Raw genomic sequence first — 16,543 nt, forward strand, 5'->3', positions numbered from 1 at the left:
ACAACAACAACAACATCCACAAGGACAGTTTGCCTCAGTGTACCCAGCTCATAAGTGATGGACCAGACAGACGGTCGTCCAGATAGGAGCTCAGAGCCCGAGTTCTTACTCAGTGTATAATGTTGCCTCTCTTGTTTGAGCAAGATGTGTGTGTGTCTGTGTGTGTGTAAATCAGATGTATGTTATTTTTACACGTTAAAAATAAATAGAGAAAATCTGAAGGCAAAAATAGGAAGACAAAATCGCCCATCATTCCACCATTCGAAGACCACCAACTGTTCATGTTTGGGCATATTTCCTTCCATTCTATTTTTATGCATCCTTTTTAGCTCTGCACATTTATAACAGCTGTGATTATCTATGCATATTTTATTTCGCTTTTGTCGCTTAATATGACAACACGATGAGGTTTTTGATAACATTGCAAATTCTCTATCATTTTTCCTGGCTAAATAATGGTCTCCTAGGTGGAGCAATTCAGCTTAACAAACACTTACTGAGCTTGTAATATGTCCCAGACCCTATGCTAGTCCCTGGGAATACTGTTTTCTTCGAGGAACTAGCAGTCTACTGTAGGTCAAATAAGGTACATAGATAACTGTATAGTTGTAATAAATCCTCACATTACTGAACATATACCATGTTGCAGGCACCATTCACATGAATGAACTCACTGGATTTTCACATCAACCTTATGCGTAGGGATGATCTCTGCTCTTTTGATAGATGTCGAGACTGAGGCGTATCTTGCTAACAAGATGGCGCTTCCAGATGTGGTAGGTAGAAGGTGCTCGAAGATGTCCACCACCTAATCCCCAGAATTTATGACTATTACTCTATATGGAAATCACCTGTAGGGTAAAATAGTAAAATGTAATGTTACTTTCATTGGAAAAGGGACTTTGCCAATGTGATTAAGTTAAAGATTTTGAGAGGGGAAGATTGTCCTGGATTATCTGGTTGGGCCCGATGTCATCACAAGGGTCTTTATAAGAGAGAGACAGCAATATCAGAGTCAGAGGAGATGTGACAATGAAACCAGAGGTGTGAATGTATGTGTGTGTGTGTATGTATGTGTGTGTGAGTGAGAGGAGAGAGAGAGAGGATTTGTGTGTGAGAGAGAGAGAGGGAGGGAGGGAGACAGAGACTGGAAGATGCTACACCACTGACCCTGTAGATGGAGGAAGGGGCCATGAACCAAGGAAGGCAGGAGGCTTTCAGAAGCTGGAAAGGCAAGGAAGTAGATTCTCCCCTGGAACCTCCAGAAGGAACACAGCAGGGCTTTTGACCTGATTTTAGGACTTTTGACCTCCACAGCTGTATGATAAAAAATTTATGTTGTTTTAAGCCACCAAGTCAATGATAATTTGTTACAGCAGCTGTAGGAAACCCATACACTAGGATTCAAACCCAAGCAGCTTGACTCCAGAGCCATTATTCTTAACTACGGTCATATGTGCTGGACAAGGTAGTTAATATGCCCAGCGCGCTGTAAAGGCCTAGAGAAAGGCACTCAGCAGAGAGTTAGGGAAGGACAGGAGGATGAGAACTTGACTCTTTAAAACTGAGCACGAATTGTGAAGACAGGGAAGGCTGAGAAATTGAATTAACGTAGGAAGATAACCATGATATCATAACTGAAAAAAATTCTAACACTATGTATAATAATTTTTCCATTTCTGTTTAAAAATATATAGGAGCATATATTTATAATCATATATGCAGATGATTCAGTCCCTTGGTTCTCTCTGGGGAGTGCATTTGTGAGTAAATGTAATGGGAGATTTTCACCTTTTACTTACATATCTTCATATTATTTGAAAATGTCACCAGACATGTATTTTGGGTTAAATTTTTTTTTGTAAAATAAAGTATATGTAATATACCATTTTTTTTTAAGTTGGAGAAAATAATATGCCTCGCTGCAATGTAAATCTTTGTGCATAAAGCTTTGTGCTTCTATAGGATGATTTCATTAGTATGGAAAATTTCTGGAGGTAGAATTGCTGAATCAATGGATAGAAACATTTAGAAAACATATATATTAAAAAATAACGGAAATGGTACTCAGTCAGTAAGCCGAAATGAAATGTAGGAGGGGAGAGTGGATATTTAACCTGGTGAGCAGAAGATAAGATAGTTTTCCACTCATATATGCAGGCTGATACGTTGTATACTAATTCCTTAGGGCTGCCTTAGCAAAGTACCACAGACTAGGTGGCTGAAACAACAGAAATTTATTTTCTCATAATTCGAGAGGCTAGATGCCCAAGATCAAGGTGTCAGCAGGGTCGGTTCTTACTGAGGGCTCTCTCCTTGACTTGTTGATGCTCTTCTTCCTGTGTCTTCATATGGTGTTTTTTTCTGTGTATGTCTTTGTCCTAATTTCCTCTTCTTCTAAGGACATCAGACAGCTTGGATTAGGGTCCACCCCAGTGACCACATTTTAACCTAATTACCTCTTTAAAGACCCTGTCTTCAAGAATGATACTACATTCTGAGATATGGGAAATTAAGACTTCAATATATGAATTTTGAGGGGACATAATTCAGCCCATAACACATGGAAAAGAAAGTTCCAGAAGAATGCAATACCAGTGAAGAGAATTTCTGTTCAGTGTGAGGGAAACTTTGTAATATCTTAACATTTTCCATAATGGAACAGAGCTAAAGAATGAACACCATGGTTATGCTGGTTTTAGGCTCACTTTTTCTTCCCAGCCCTGTCCCAGTGCCTGTCCTGGTCAGCTGGGCTGGGCTGAATGCAGACTGAATAGGCTCTTCTCTGACTTTTCTCTTTGGAAACTGAATCTGCTCTAACAACTGCATGACTCTTTCTGTGTACCACTGTGGTTCCACTTTGCCTCTGCAGTCTATCTCCAAAGACAGCATGAGAAGGGGGAGAATAAATCATGAATAGGAAGAGAGTTTGGCTCCCTCCCCCCACCCCAAAAATGTCACTGCAGCTTCTATGTACCCTTTTGTCTGTCCTTGATTCAGATCATAAATTTCTCCTCTTGGAGTGGGAAAAGAGGATGAGGGTGGGATATTGAGCTTTTTCACAAGGTTAGAGTACATCTCCAGTAAAGAGGTTTATAGAATCTAAATCAGAAGTCAGAAACCATTTCAGTAAAAAGCCAGATAGGAAATGTTTTAGCATTGCAGGCCACAGGATTTACTGTTATGAGTACTCAACTCTGTCGTGTAGCACCAAAGCAGCCATAGAAAAACATAAAAAAAAAAAAAAAAAGCATTGTCATGTTCCAATAAAACTTTATTTATAAAATAAACAATGGGCCAGTTTTAATCTATGGGTTGTAGTTTGCCATTATTCAAGAAAATTGAAAATACTTACTAGGCTGAACAAAAGTGTATAGTGAGCCCAGACGGATCAACTATGAATTGTACAAATTTCTTTCTTCATTTATTTAATAAATTTTGTATTTCTGAGTGTAAAGCATAGTCTGGCTTTTGCTCAATACACTTTGTTCATTTTTTATTATAAAGAGGAAAGCTTTGAAAATTAGTTTAATAATAGCATATTTCTGAACCTCAACTTTAATTTTTTAAGAGATTTTATTTATTTATTTGAAAGAGAGAGAGAGTGCGCAAGTGGGGGGGAGGGGTGCAAGGGGAGAAACAGATTCCCCACCGAGCTTGATCCCAGGACCCTGGGATTATGACTTGAGCCGAAGGCAGACCCTTAACTGACTGAGCCACCCAGGTGCCCTGAACTTTAGTTTTTAAAAAATTTTTTGCCACATAATGCTTAGGTTAAACCTGACACAATCACAAAATAACGGGGCAGAGATAAAGGTCAGAATAAGTCCCGATGACTTGGTGTTTCATTCTGTCATTCATTTAACCAGTATTTGCATATGTGCTGGGTGCAAGTCACTAGAGTGAGTGCTTTGGAGAAGTCTTCAAAGTCGCCAATATTTCTCTCCAAATAAAGTGAGAGAAGATCATCCCTGGCCATGAGTGATTAGTCTGGGGGAGAGCACGTGACCAAGTTAGAACAAGCAGATTATCCCTGTGGAATTTGAATCTAAAATGGAATACCATAGCTGGAAGAGCCTAGAACTATTTCACCAAGAAGATAGTTCATTTGTGGGCGCCTGGGTGGCTCAGTCATTAAGCGTCTGCCTTCGGCTCAGGTCATGATCCCAGGGTCCTGGGATCGAGCCCATCGGGCTCCCGCTTGCTGGGAAGGCTGCTTCTCCTTCTCCCACTCCCCCTGCTTGTGTTCCTGCTCTCGCTGTCTCTCTCTCTGTCAAATAAATAAAAAAATCTTAAAAAAAAAACCCAAAAAACAAAATAGTTCATTTGTTCCTGCCACTGAGCTACATGGAGTTGCCCCTTTTTCAAGTCTGTTTGGTTTGTGAAAGAGACTAATAAGAAATAATATTGAGGGGCACCTGGGTGGCTCAGTCGGTTAAGCGTCTGCCTTCAGATCAGGTCATGATCCCGGGGTCTTGGGATCGAGCCTTGCATTGGGGTTTCTGCTCAACCAGGAGCCTGGTTCTCCCTCTCCCTCTGCTGCTCCCCCTGCTTGTGTTCACGTGTATGTGCCCTCTCTCTCTCTCTGTTGAATAAATAAAATCTTAAAAAAAATAATATTGAAAAAGTAGTTTGGGCTCAGCTGTGGTTAGCCTTCAAAACCAGAGGGAGGAGCCTGGATTAGACTCTAGATAAAAAATGTCCAATGATACGATGACTGATTTGAGCGAGAGAATGATCAACCAGGCAAACACAACTTCCACATCCATGAAGTGCTCAATATCAGCCTGAGTTATGATGGATGAATGGAAAACTGAAGATCAAAAATGTTTGGGGGCACCTGGGTGGCTCAGTCGTTAAGCATCTGCCTTCGGCTCGGGTCATGGTCCCAGGGTCCTGGGATCGAACCCCACATCGGGCTACCTGCTCGGCGGGAAGCCTGCTTCTTCCTCTCCCCCCCCCGCCGCTTGTGTTCCCTCTCGCCGTGTCTCTCTCTGTCAAATAAATAAATAAATAAATCTTAAAAAAAAAAAAATGTTTGGCACTGCATGCAGATCTGCCAGTTCCAGTGCGAGAGCAGGAATTCTCAGCTTCAGCACTAGTGACATTTGGGCTGGAGAGTTCTTTGGTGTGGGGGTTGTCCTGTGCATTGTATGACATTTTTAGCAGCATCTTTGGCTTCTACCCACCAGATACTATCCAGTTGAGTTATGACAGATAAAAATGTCATTTATCCAGACATTGCCACATGTCTCCTGGAGGACTGTATTAGTTCCCTATTGCTGCTGTAAACAAATTACAAGAAAATTAGTGGCTTAAAACAGTTCAAATTTATTCTCTTACATTTCTGGAGGTTAGAAGTCCAAAGTGAGCCTTATAGGGCTAAAACCAAGTTGTTGGCAGGGCTAGTTCCTTCTGAGGCCTCTCAGGGGAGAATCTGTTTCCTTGTCTTTTTTTTGGCTTCTAGTGGCCACCTCTGTCCCTTGACTAACAGCCCCTTCCTCCAGCTTCAAAGCACACCACTCTAATCTTGGCTTCTGCCTTTGCATGATGTTCTCCTCCACCCTGGCTCTCCTGTCTCCGTCTTGTAAGGATCTTATAAGGATCCATTGGGCAACCTGGATTACGCAAATTAATCTCCCTATCTCAAGATCCTTAACTTAATCTCATCTGCAAAATCTCTTTTACCACATAAGGTAATGTTTGTAAGTTCTAGAGCTTAGGACATAAATGTATTTGGGGGTCCATTTTTCAGCCTACCAGAGGAGCAAAATCGCCCTAGGTTGAATCGTGTTTAATTGTGGTAAACACACACGGACACACACACACACGACATCCACCCTCTTAACAGATGTCTACGTGAATGGTGCATTATGGTTAACTATAAGCACGTCCCTAGAGTTTTTTCATCTTCCATGACTGAAACTTTACACACCGAACAGCAAGTCCCCATCTCTCCCTCTCATTCCCCTCAACCACCATCTACTTTTGGATTTCTGTGCATTCGACTACGTTAGATGTCATAGAAGTGGAATCATGCAGAATTTGTCCTTCTGAGACTGACTTTTTCACTTAGTGTAATGTTTTGTTTGTTTTTAAAGATTTATTTATTTATTTTAGAGAGCGAGAGAGAGTTTGTGGGTGGGGTGGGGAGGGGCAGAGGGGGAGAGAAACTCAAGCAGACCCCGTGCTGAATGCAGACCCTGACGTGGGGTTCGATCTCATGACCCTGAGATCACCACCTGAGCCAAAACCAAGAGTCGGTCACTCAACTGACTGCACTACCCAGGCACCCCCACTTAGCATAACGTTTTTAAGGTTCATCTCCGCTGTCACATATGGCAGAATTTCCCTCCTTTTTAAGGCTGAATAATACTCGATCGTGTGTATAACTGCCTTCAAAGACCAGCCTTTTTCCCAAATCAAATTATTTCTTACTTAGATTAGGGACCAATTCATATTTACTCCCTGGGAATAAAGGTAGTTAAACAGAACATGAGAATAGGAAAAGTTTTCAAAATGATGTCCCTGTCTACTTTATTCTTATTGTATACAAGAACATATATGTAACTGTAACAGCTGAGGGCTTCTTGGAGCAGGTAAAGAACAAAATATTCAAGATTCGTTTGTGGAATGCAGTTTGGATCTTCCATTTTCTCCTTCTCTTTTTAACTCATTACTGCAGAGTCCTGAGTTCCGCTGAAGCCCCACAGATTCCCTGGGGGAGACACCAGAGAAACTGCATTTTAACAGGCTCCCCTGGTAATTCTTCCCCATGCTAAAGTTTGAGAACATTGCTTCTACCATTTCTAATCTCAGCTCCAATTCATCAGGGAGCAGTTTTCTCCTTCATGGAAAAATCACCATCTTAATGATCGCTACCAGGGCTGCCTTATTAACTAAAGGGGGCACAGAGACTCAACTCCCAATGTTTGGCAATTATTGCATGGTAATTCCTGCCATTTTTGCTTCCCCCAAAGGGCAGTTAAGCAGCAAATGGCTCACTATTACCTTAACCAATCGAAAAGAAAGTAACAAAACTAACAGTCAACTAAATTTGTTTTTGGTTGGGTAGAAGAATTGGCTGCCTATATGATGCATCGTGAAGGGTGAAGAAAGGCTCATCTCTGCAAATAAATCCCTCTGTCCCACCAATCTGCTGGGGGGGGGGGCGGTTTGCAGTTCTGTGGTTTGGAGTCGCCTAAATTCCAAATACGTTACCTAGACGGTGTACTAAGTTATACATTAAACTGCTATGATTCAACCACAGCTTAAAGAGGATTGCAAAATCAGCTATGAGGTAATTTAGCAAATAACCAAAGAAAGCCTTGAGAGAGTTGAGATTTAGAACAGTATATTTAGATGAGCAGAAAAAGATGAAGCAAACTCGAGACCAGAGACTATTACAAAAGGCTGAGAGGGCAGAGCAAACCAGCACATTGTCTTTTCCACGATTTGCCTTTATGCCCCTTAGGCTTCTTCTAAAGCAGGAGTCAGCACACTTCTTCTGTGAAGAGTCGCATAGTGAATGTTTAGGCTCTTTAGCCACCACTCAGCTTGGCCACTGTCATACAAAAGCAGCCACAGACAGTGTGTACGTGACTGAGGGTAGCTGGATTGCAATAAACCTTTAGGGATGGACCTTGAAATTTGAGTTTCATGAACCTTTTACATGTTCCAAATTTTTCGTCATCCTTTAGGTTTTTTCCAACCATTAAAAAAAAATATGAAAACCGTTGTTTGTTCAGGGGCAGACAAAAACAGCAGGATGGACAGGTCTTAGTTTGCAGACCCTTGTCCTAAAGCAAAAACCATTTGCTATTTTAAATACATATCCCACGCTCTTCCAATTCTCTGCATTTGTTCCTGCTGTTTTTTCTGCGTGGAATGTTTATTTTCCCATCCCTATACCTGCATATGGTGCTCACCGCCTGGTTAAGTTACCGTCTCCCTTCTGAAATGGCCTCTCCTCCTCCAGTGTCTCCATCTCTACCTGTCTCGTAGCCTCCGTCATTTCTGATTTGCATTACTTTGTGGCTTAAGCTTTATTTTTATATCCACCATGGCAGATGTGTTTCTTCAAGGCAGGCCCTTCAGCATTTAGGAAACAGTGTAAGATCAGAATAAGAATAAAGCTGAAAGAGAAGTGGAATGACATGCCCAACACCTGTAGCCGGTTGAATGGAGGCCCCTTAAAAGATATGTCCACCTTCTCATACCCTGACCCTGTGAATGGGAACTTACTTGGAAAAAGGGTCTTTGCAGATGTAATTAAGTTAAAGATCTAGAGATGAGATCATCCTGGATTACCCAAGTGGGCCTTAAGTCCAACGACAAGTGTCTTTATAAGAGACAGAGAAGAAGACACGTGGAGGAGTGGCCCATTGAGGACGACACAGAGGTTGGAGTGATGTAGCCACGAAGATGGCGTTTAGTCGCCGGAAGCTGGAAGAGGCAAGCACGGAGTCTACCTTAGAGGCCTCAGAAGAAGTGCAGCCCTGCCAACACCTTGGTTTGGGATTTCTGACTCCAGAACTGTAAGAAAATGTCTTTCTATTGTTTTGGAACACTCGGTGTGTGCTAATTGCTGTGTCAAAGCTAATAAACCCTCCCTGCAAGTTAAATATTAATATAGTAATACCTGATATTTATTTAGCATTTATCTTGTGCAGCTTCACACAGATTATTATATTAAATTTTCACAACAATCTAATGATTTTGGAGCCGTTTTTATCCTTCCCTCAGATGGGGAAACTGACACTCAGAGAAGCTGAGTAAACTGCACAAAGATCCACCTAGCTAGTAAGTGATGGAAGCAGAATTGAAGCTAGGTGATCTGACTGAAGAGTCCCCTCCTTTTAATCAATGCTATCTGCTCGAGTCTTCTAAAGTATTCATCTGGCATTTCACATGCCCTAAAAAAGACGGGGCAAATGTTGGGCAATGACTTCCATCTCTGGGGGCTGAAATTCCTCGAATTGGATTTCTACTATTTCAGCAGCCCTTCTTTCTTTTCTTCATTTTTTGCTGCATTAAATAATTTTTTATTATCTCACTTGTGATAAGAAACACCAGACATTTCCACGAAAATAAAAAATATGTATTCTAACTTTTACATAATTTTTCTTGCTAGATTATTAAAAATTAAAGGCATATTTATCCACCAAATTTCAAGAAAAAAATTGCAATATGTCCAGCAACCTATTCTTTTTTTTAATTAACATATAATATATTATATTATATGGGGTTTCAGGGGTACAGATCTGTGATTCATCAGTCTTACACAATTCACAGTGCTCACCATAGCACATACCCTCCCCAGTGACCATCACCCAGCCACCCCATCCCTCGCACCCCCCTCCACTCCAGCAACCCTCAGTTTGTTTCCTGAGATTAAGAGTCTCTTATGGTTTGTCTCTCTCTCTAGTTTCGTCTTGATTCATTTTTCCCTCCATTCCCCTATGATCCTCTGTCTTGTTTCTCAAATTCCTCATATCAGTGAGATCATATGACAATTGTCTTCTCTGATTGACTTATTTTGCTTAGCATAATACCCTCTAGTTCCATCCACATCGTTGCAAATGGCAAGATTTCATTTTTTGATGGCTGCATAATATTCCATTGTGTGTGTGTGTGTGTGTGTGTGTGTGTGTGTGTGTATATATATATACATATATATATATATATACACCACATCTTCTTTATCCATTCATCTGTTGATGGACATCTGGGCTCTTTCCATAGTTTGGCTCTTGTGGACATCGCTGCTAAAAACATTGGGGTACAGGTGCCCCTTCGGATCACTACCTTTGGGTAGCTCTATTTTCAACTTTCTGAGGAACCTCCATACTGTTTTCCAGAGTGGCTGCACCAGCTTGCATTCCCACCAACAGTGTAGGAGGGTTCCCCTTTCTCCACATCCTTGCCAACATCTGTCGTTTCCTGACTTATTAATTTTAGCCATTCTGACTGGTGTGAGGTGGTATCTCATTGAGGTTTTGATTTGTATTTCCCTGATGCCAAGTGATGTTGAACATTTTTTCATGTGTCTGTTGGCCATTTGGATGTCTTCTTTGGAAAAATGTCTGTTCATGTCTTCTACCCATTTCTTGATTGGATTATTTGTTCTTTGGGTGTTGAGTTTGATAAGTTCTTTATAGATTTTGGGTACTAGCCCTTTATCTGATAGGTCATTTGCAAATATCTTCTCCCATTCTGTCAGTTGTCTTTTAGTTTTGTTGACTATTTCCTTTTCCAGCAACCTATTCTTGATGAGCAAGGATAGAATAGTTTGCTGCTCAGGTCAAGACAATAGAATCAATCTCTCTCTCTCTCTCTCTCTCTGTCTCTCTCTCTCCCCCCCCTTCTTTCTCTGATTATCAGAAAAAAAAGAAGTTTTCTGATTGCTTTTTAAGCCTTCATGAAAGTCCATTTCCCTGAGCAGCCCTAATATTTTTTTTTAAATTTTATTATGTTATGTTAGTCATCATACAATACATCATTAGTTTTTGATGTAGTGATCCACGATCCATTGTTAGCCCTAATATTTTTAAAAGATTTTATTTATTTATTTGAGCGAGAGAGAGCGTGAGCACAGAGGGAGAGGGAGAAGCTGACTCCCCGCTGAGCAGAGAGCCCGACACAGGGCTCCATCCCAGGACTCTAAGATCATGACCTGAGCTGAAGTCAGACGCTTAATTGCTTAACTGACTGAGCCACCCAGGCGCCCCTGAGCAGCCCTAATTTGAATACATATAACAACCTTAGCTTCTAGTTTCCATTAAGGAAAATAAATGAGAAGAAATGCAACTCCAGGCAGCAGTGGGAAGATGTCAGCAATGGAAACATGGCCCGTTGGTGGGTGAGTTCCTGGAGAACAAAGTGCGCAGCTGCCATTGGGACCCTTCCATAGGAAAAGGCTCCATGGACCAAATGCTGGTCATACAAAGCCACCCACAGTTAGGGCCCACACGGAGGCCAGACAACACAGTGGTAGGAGTGAATACACTTGGGTCTAGGTTTGAATGTGCTGGTTTTGCTTCATCCTAGCTGTGTGAACCTGGGCCAGTTAACCTTGATGATAGAACCTACTCCATAGGTAATATTTATGTAAAATGCTGGTACATGTTAGCACTCCGTATGATTAAAGTGTTAGCTTTTAAATTGTTTATATTCAAGGCTTGAAGGACTGAAGGCTATCTTAACTCACTGCTGTTCCTTCTACCTTCTACCCCTCTCTCAGCGATTTCTTTGTTACTAGGAATAACCTTGCCACCTCATTAACTTTTGAGTAGCTATCTGAAGGCCAAAAATAAGTTGGCAAGAAATAAAAATGAGAATTCCCAAAGCTCACACACACCGTCCTTTTACAAGTGATTACAAAATAAAAGATGCTTTCAGAGATCTCACATGACCAAAATTGAGATCTTTACCCAGTGTTCTAACCTGACCAATTCAGATTATTTCATAACTCCATCACGGGAAAACCTAATTAGGGCCATTTTCATCACTTCACTCCTCTCCTCCCCCATGCCTGCTGCCTCGTAGAAACATTCATTATCTCAAGATAATTTCGCTGATTATTGAGACATTATTATTCTGCTTCTTCTCCTGTGACCTCTTCATTGCTGAAATCACTCCTTTGCTTCTAAGATGACATGCTGGTAAGATGTCTCCCTATGCCTGCATTCACCAGGTCCCATAGCCCCAACATTTGAAATTTGAAGACCAGAATGGATAATGTCATTAGTAGGCAGTGATGCGTAGTAACAGTAGACGCAACACTCATTTTGCTAACACTCAGCATTTCCTGACCGCTGTCTTCATATCACTTACTTTCAAAGCATTTTCTGTCTACTTGATATAGGTTATGCATGTGTGAATTACTATCCACATGTATTTCTTGTGGTGATTGTTATGGAATGTAATATTATACCCTCTTTATATGTGGTATTATTTACTGATGGAGTGAGACCCAGGGTCAGGTCCTGAACTGCTAGCCTGGCACAGTGAATTCACTGCAGAACTGTAAATCCAGAGGCTAGGTTTGTATTCCTCAGAAGTCCCAAGTTTGTGCGTTTTTGAGATAATGGTAGAGCCATATGCCTTCGCCCTTCCAATCAATGTTCGATACCACAGTAACTGTGTTTCCTGAGTCTACTGAATTCTACCCCATCCTAAAGAACTTTCCTGGATCTGCCTTGTCACTTTCCCCTTCCTAGAAGCTTCCCCTCCTGCCTTCTCCAATGTTAGCCAGCTGGAACCTGATTCCAACCTCAACCACTCTACTGACCATTGTACCTTCAGGGTCACCGATTTAGTTAATTTAGTTTTGGGCAAATCGGAACATATCATGTGCCACTTCTGAGTTAGTCTGCACTGTCCCCTTTGTTACCAGCACCCAAAGGTTGTTAAATCTGAGTACAGATAGTTTCCACTTTGGTGGGCTCCAAAATTTATGAATTAGTTATTTGGAGGGTTTTGTTTTTATTTTTGTTTTTTGCTTTGTTTTGTTTTGTTTTTACTTTGGGGGCAGAAATGGTAGGAAGTGGTGGTCAGGTCCTTGTGATAGCACTCAAAGGATAACTTTACATAACAAAATGTATCCATGATATTATAAATCCCAAACACCACTTAGAAGTTTCTCTGTGAGAATTCATTTACAAAAACTTGAAAGTTGTGTGGACGAGTAGATGGAGTTTATTTTTCATGTTAAGATGTTGTCCTTCATCACATTTCTGCCTAGAGGTAAACACAATCTTCTGAGTTTCAAGGACAAACTCCTTTTTTAATGGGGAACGATATAATGAAAACTTAGGTGGGAGGTTGGAGTGTTCCCAGTCTTGGGTCACTACCCAGAAAAAAGAAAGCACTCAAGAAAACCTTCTGGGATGTGATTCTCAGTGTGTTGGAGAAAAATCCCATGCTATACGTCTTAGAGCTCCTCTATTTCCCGGCTAATCCTTTTTTGTTATTCTTTGCTACCTCAATTGCCTTTCCTCTTTAACAATGATTGCAATATCCCTCAGGCCCAGGAAAAGAGTCTCTTCCTTTGGTTGGAGAAGAAGAAGCGATTACTTTGTCAGAGCAATGGTGTGTGATGCGAGAGAACCAGGTTTCCACATTGGGCTCCTCTCCTTCCAGCTTCTCCACACCGTCATTCCTTACAAAAGGATTATTCTTGCTCCTCAGGGTCTCCAGGGTCAGATGTTCAGTGTAGGAGAGCAATTCGAGAGAGAGAGAGAGAGAGAGAAAGAGAGATTGTTAACATATGCAGGCATGGCTTGCCCCTATTCAGGATCCTAATGGAATCCAGGTTTTCCGACCCTGCCATGTATATATATGTTCTCCATCATTACCCTTATGCAGAGCCACATGAAGGAGAATGGGCATCACTATTATTCAAAGCCACGAGGAATTATTCTCCTTCATGTGGTCTTGTGCCCTTTTACGACTTTTCCCCAAATCCAAGTGTGAGTGCTTATACCTGAGTGTGTTGTGACTTAGCTCAGACACCTGCCCAGGCAAGGTGTTTTCTTCCTTCTGAGCTAGACATCTCTCTCCTGCCATACCTGGAACCATCTTCACTCTCATTTTTCTTAAATGATCATAAAACACCCAGGGTTTTTTGCCTTATTGATAGTTTGTCTTTTGACTTCTTTGTCATCTACTGATTAAGGTTGGAAGCTATTGGTCTCAATGATATTGTCTGCTTTGCTTTAACACTTAGTACAAACACTTTTCACTCACAGAATCATAACCCCTCCCCCCCCCCCGGCTGAACTTGTTCACAGGATAAAACAAATGCTTCATCTGGATATCAACCTGTGCTTTTTTAGCCGGTGTAAGATCTAAAAGACATGTTTTTAGTCACATGTATAGTCCCTGTTTATCAACTTTAAAAATTAATTTCAGTAATATATTTCCTTTAGTCTTCTGTCCTCTGTAAAAATATCAACAAATAATACTGGAAGACAGCCTTTCTGGAGTTTGCTTATTGAAATATCTTTAATAGCCCTCTTTTCTTATTTCTCACTAAGCCTCAAACGCCATCAAATCAACATTGATTAAAATACACAAGGCACACCCAGAAGCATAAATAAAACGAAATGGAGAGGATCTTAGCATTTTGCAAGGTGGGTTCGCTTAAAAGGAAAGGCATGTTCTCTATCTTGAAAATCAGAAAGGAGATGCTTTTTCTAGTTAAAAGCAAGGAAATATGAAACCACCGACTTTCCAAGAGAAAGCTTTTTCCAGCCCCTCTGAGGGTTAACTTTATGACAAAATGAAAGATTATCCTCTGCCATCTGTCACTGAAACCCAGTCTCCATGCTATATCCAGGCCTCAGAGCAGAGTGGAAGCAATGGGAATCGAGAGACTTCAATGCACCAGGAGCTGTTTCATGACAAGCTTATTTCTCATTTGTCTTCATCAGAAGGATTTCAAGATTGGAATGTTGAATGGACCACTCACTGACAACTGATGGGAAGATTAGTGATCAAAGGTTGGAGCTATTTGGAAAGGGAATGTGCTCTGCCATGGGGATTGATGGGGAAATGAAGAGGGAACTCCAAGCCCTCATATAGATACGATTTAAGCTAAAAGCCCAAGAAGCTGCTGTGGGGGAAGGAAAGCAATGGATTCTGTCTCCTCGTGGAGGCTGCATCACGCGTCCATCCAGGGAAGTGCAGGCGGCCCTCTTCAGAAATGTGGACTAGCCAAGTGGTGCTCTTGAGAAAACCAACTGCGGGAGGCTTCTCACATTTTAGCTCAGCTCTGTCTGAGGAGAGAGAACATTTGTCAGTGAAACAAACCATGTGAGGAAGTCATTGCCTTTGTGAAGAGACTGAGTGTTCAAAACGTGATTCCTCTGGTTCTGTCATCATCGTTTACCAGAAGTGTGTTTCATGGGCATATTTTTCTAGCCTCAATGAATTCAGGCCTTTCCACTGAATTTCAATCGATAAGTGAGGATTGTGGAGATTTTTGGCTTTTCAATTCCTAGACTATGCACGAGGCCGATGAAGCTATTAATTCCACTCACATGCATTTATCACTCCCTCGTCTTCTCAACTTCCTCCCTCAGAGTCTACTGATTCATTCCAGAAACAAAAGCATAGACATTGTCAGATTTTATACTTGAATTTGAACTGGCCCACAGTTAAGCTTGGAGAAAAATGAAAGACTCTTGTTGGTGGATAGTGCTGGAGAAGTCTGAACAGAGATGTCTGTGGCCAGGAAGAATGCCTCATGGGGACACTGTGGAAGACCAGCAAATGTTCAGACAAAATGAGGAGAGCTTCACTGGAGAGAGCCACTGGCTGAGCCTCTAACTTTGAGTTCTAATTCTGTCTTCCTATTTAAGATGAATGATGCTCTGAATAAGAATCCTCCTCTTCTGGAATCTCCAAATATTAAAGCAGATAAGAACCTGAATGCTGTCTAAAGCAGACCTTTCATTTTATGGGTGAGGAACATGGAAGATCCCAGAGTTACAGTGACTTGTCTGCAGTCACAGAGCTGCTTTAGGGCAGACGCGGAAGCAGCCTGAGATTCTCCTGACACCCAGGTCACTTCTGTCCGGTGACAAAGATTCTCTCCTTGACCAAACTTTGCTCAGGCTCCTCCAAACTCTCTTCTCAAGTAGGCCTTGACTTTTGGGCTTCCGTGTTTGTCTCTGCATGTCCAATTTTAGCAAGAAATCCCACTAAGTTGGTTTAGACAGAATCTGTCCACTCTCGATGTCTGATCACCCTTGATACCTGGTCAGTTCCTCTGCAGGTGCCATCTGGTCACCCTGGCCTGCCTGACTTCGGCAACACTCCTGTCAGGTTGGTTTTGCCAGAATCCTTCCTGACCCCTCTTAGGGACGTTTTCTGTTAGTAATTTTTTTTTTTTTTTAAGTAGGCTCCATGTTCGTGGAACCGAACACAGGACTTGAACTCACAACCCTGAGATCAAGACCTGAGTTGAGATCAAAAGTTGGACACTTGAGTGACTGAGCCACCCTGGCACCCATCCTCTTAGTAATTCTCTACCCACTGACCCCTTCCCTGCTTCTGGGCTATAAATTCCCACTTTTCCTTGCATTTGATTTGAGTCCATTATGGTGGTCCTTACACTTACGATGGTTCTGAATAAAGTCTGCCTTTCCATTCTTTAAGAGGTGTTATGAATACTTTCTTCCTTAACACTGGTCTGGGGGGACATTTATTTTCTAATCATCATGAAGGGGGGCAAAATAAGGATTCTCTACTCTTTGTTCATATAATTCCAAGCGATGGAGAAAGAGGACTGAAATCCTTAACTAAAAATGAAGTAAGATTTTAGATTTCTAAAAAAATATATATATCTTGATTACTGACTGACAGGTTTCCTTCTTTTTAAGAAAATCCTCTCTTATTTCTAGAGGATGGACCAACATGGTACATAAACCTTTAGATGTTGCCGCCACTCCAATGATCCACCCCCAGTTACCCTTGAAATTTCCCAATTCTGGTAATATTATTTTTCAGTGCCAGGGACATGCACATTAATTTTTTA

General features: G+C 41.4%; 1 long non-coding RNA gene across 2 annotated transcripts in view; it reads left to right on the top strand.

Moving 5' to 3' along the window:
- LOC144380003 (uncharacterized) overlaps positions 1 to 16,163 on the top strand; it is a 35,298-nt gene extending 19,135 nt beyond the window's left edge. The window contains exons 3-4 of one of the 2 annotated variants that reach the window (XR_013443649.1): positions 8,351 to 8,537; positions 14,040 to 16,163. This is a non-coding gene — a long non-coding RNA (uncharacterized LOC144380003). Of the gene's footprint in view, positions 1 to 8,350; positions 8,610 to 14,039 lie in introns of those variants that run through there. The other variant, XR_013443648.1, reaches the window with a different exon arrangement.
- Positions 16,164 to 16,543: the final 380 nt, after the last annotated feature.

Source organism: Halichoerus grypus, chromosome 14 (genome assembly GCF_964656455.1).
Source record: "Halichoerus grypus chromosome 14, mHalGry1.hap1.1, whole genome shotgun sequence".
In the NCBI taxonomy this organism is placed as follows: Eukaryota; Metazoa; Chordata; class Mammalia; order Carnivora; family Phocidae; genus Halichoerus; species Halichoerus grypus.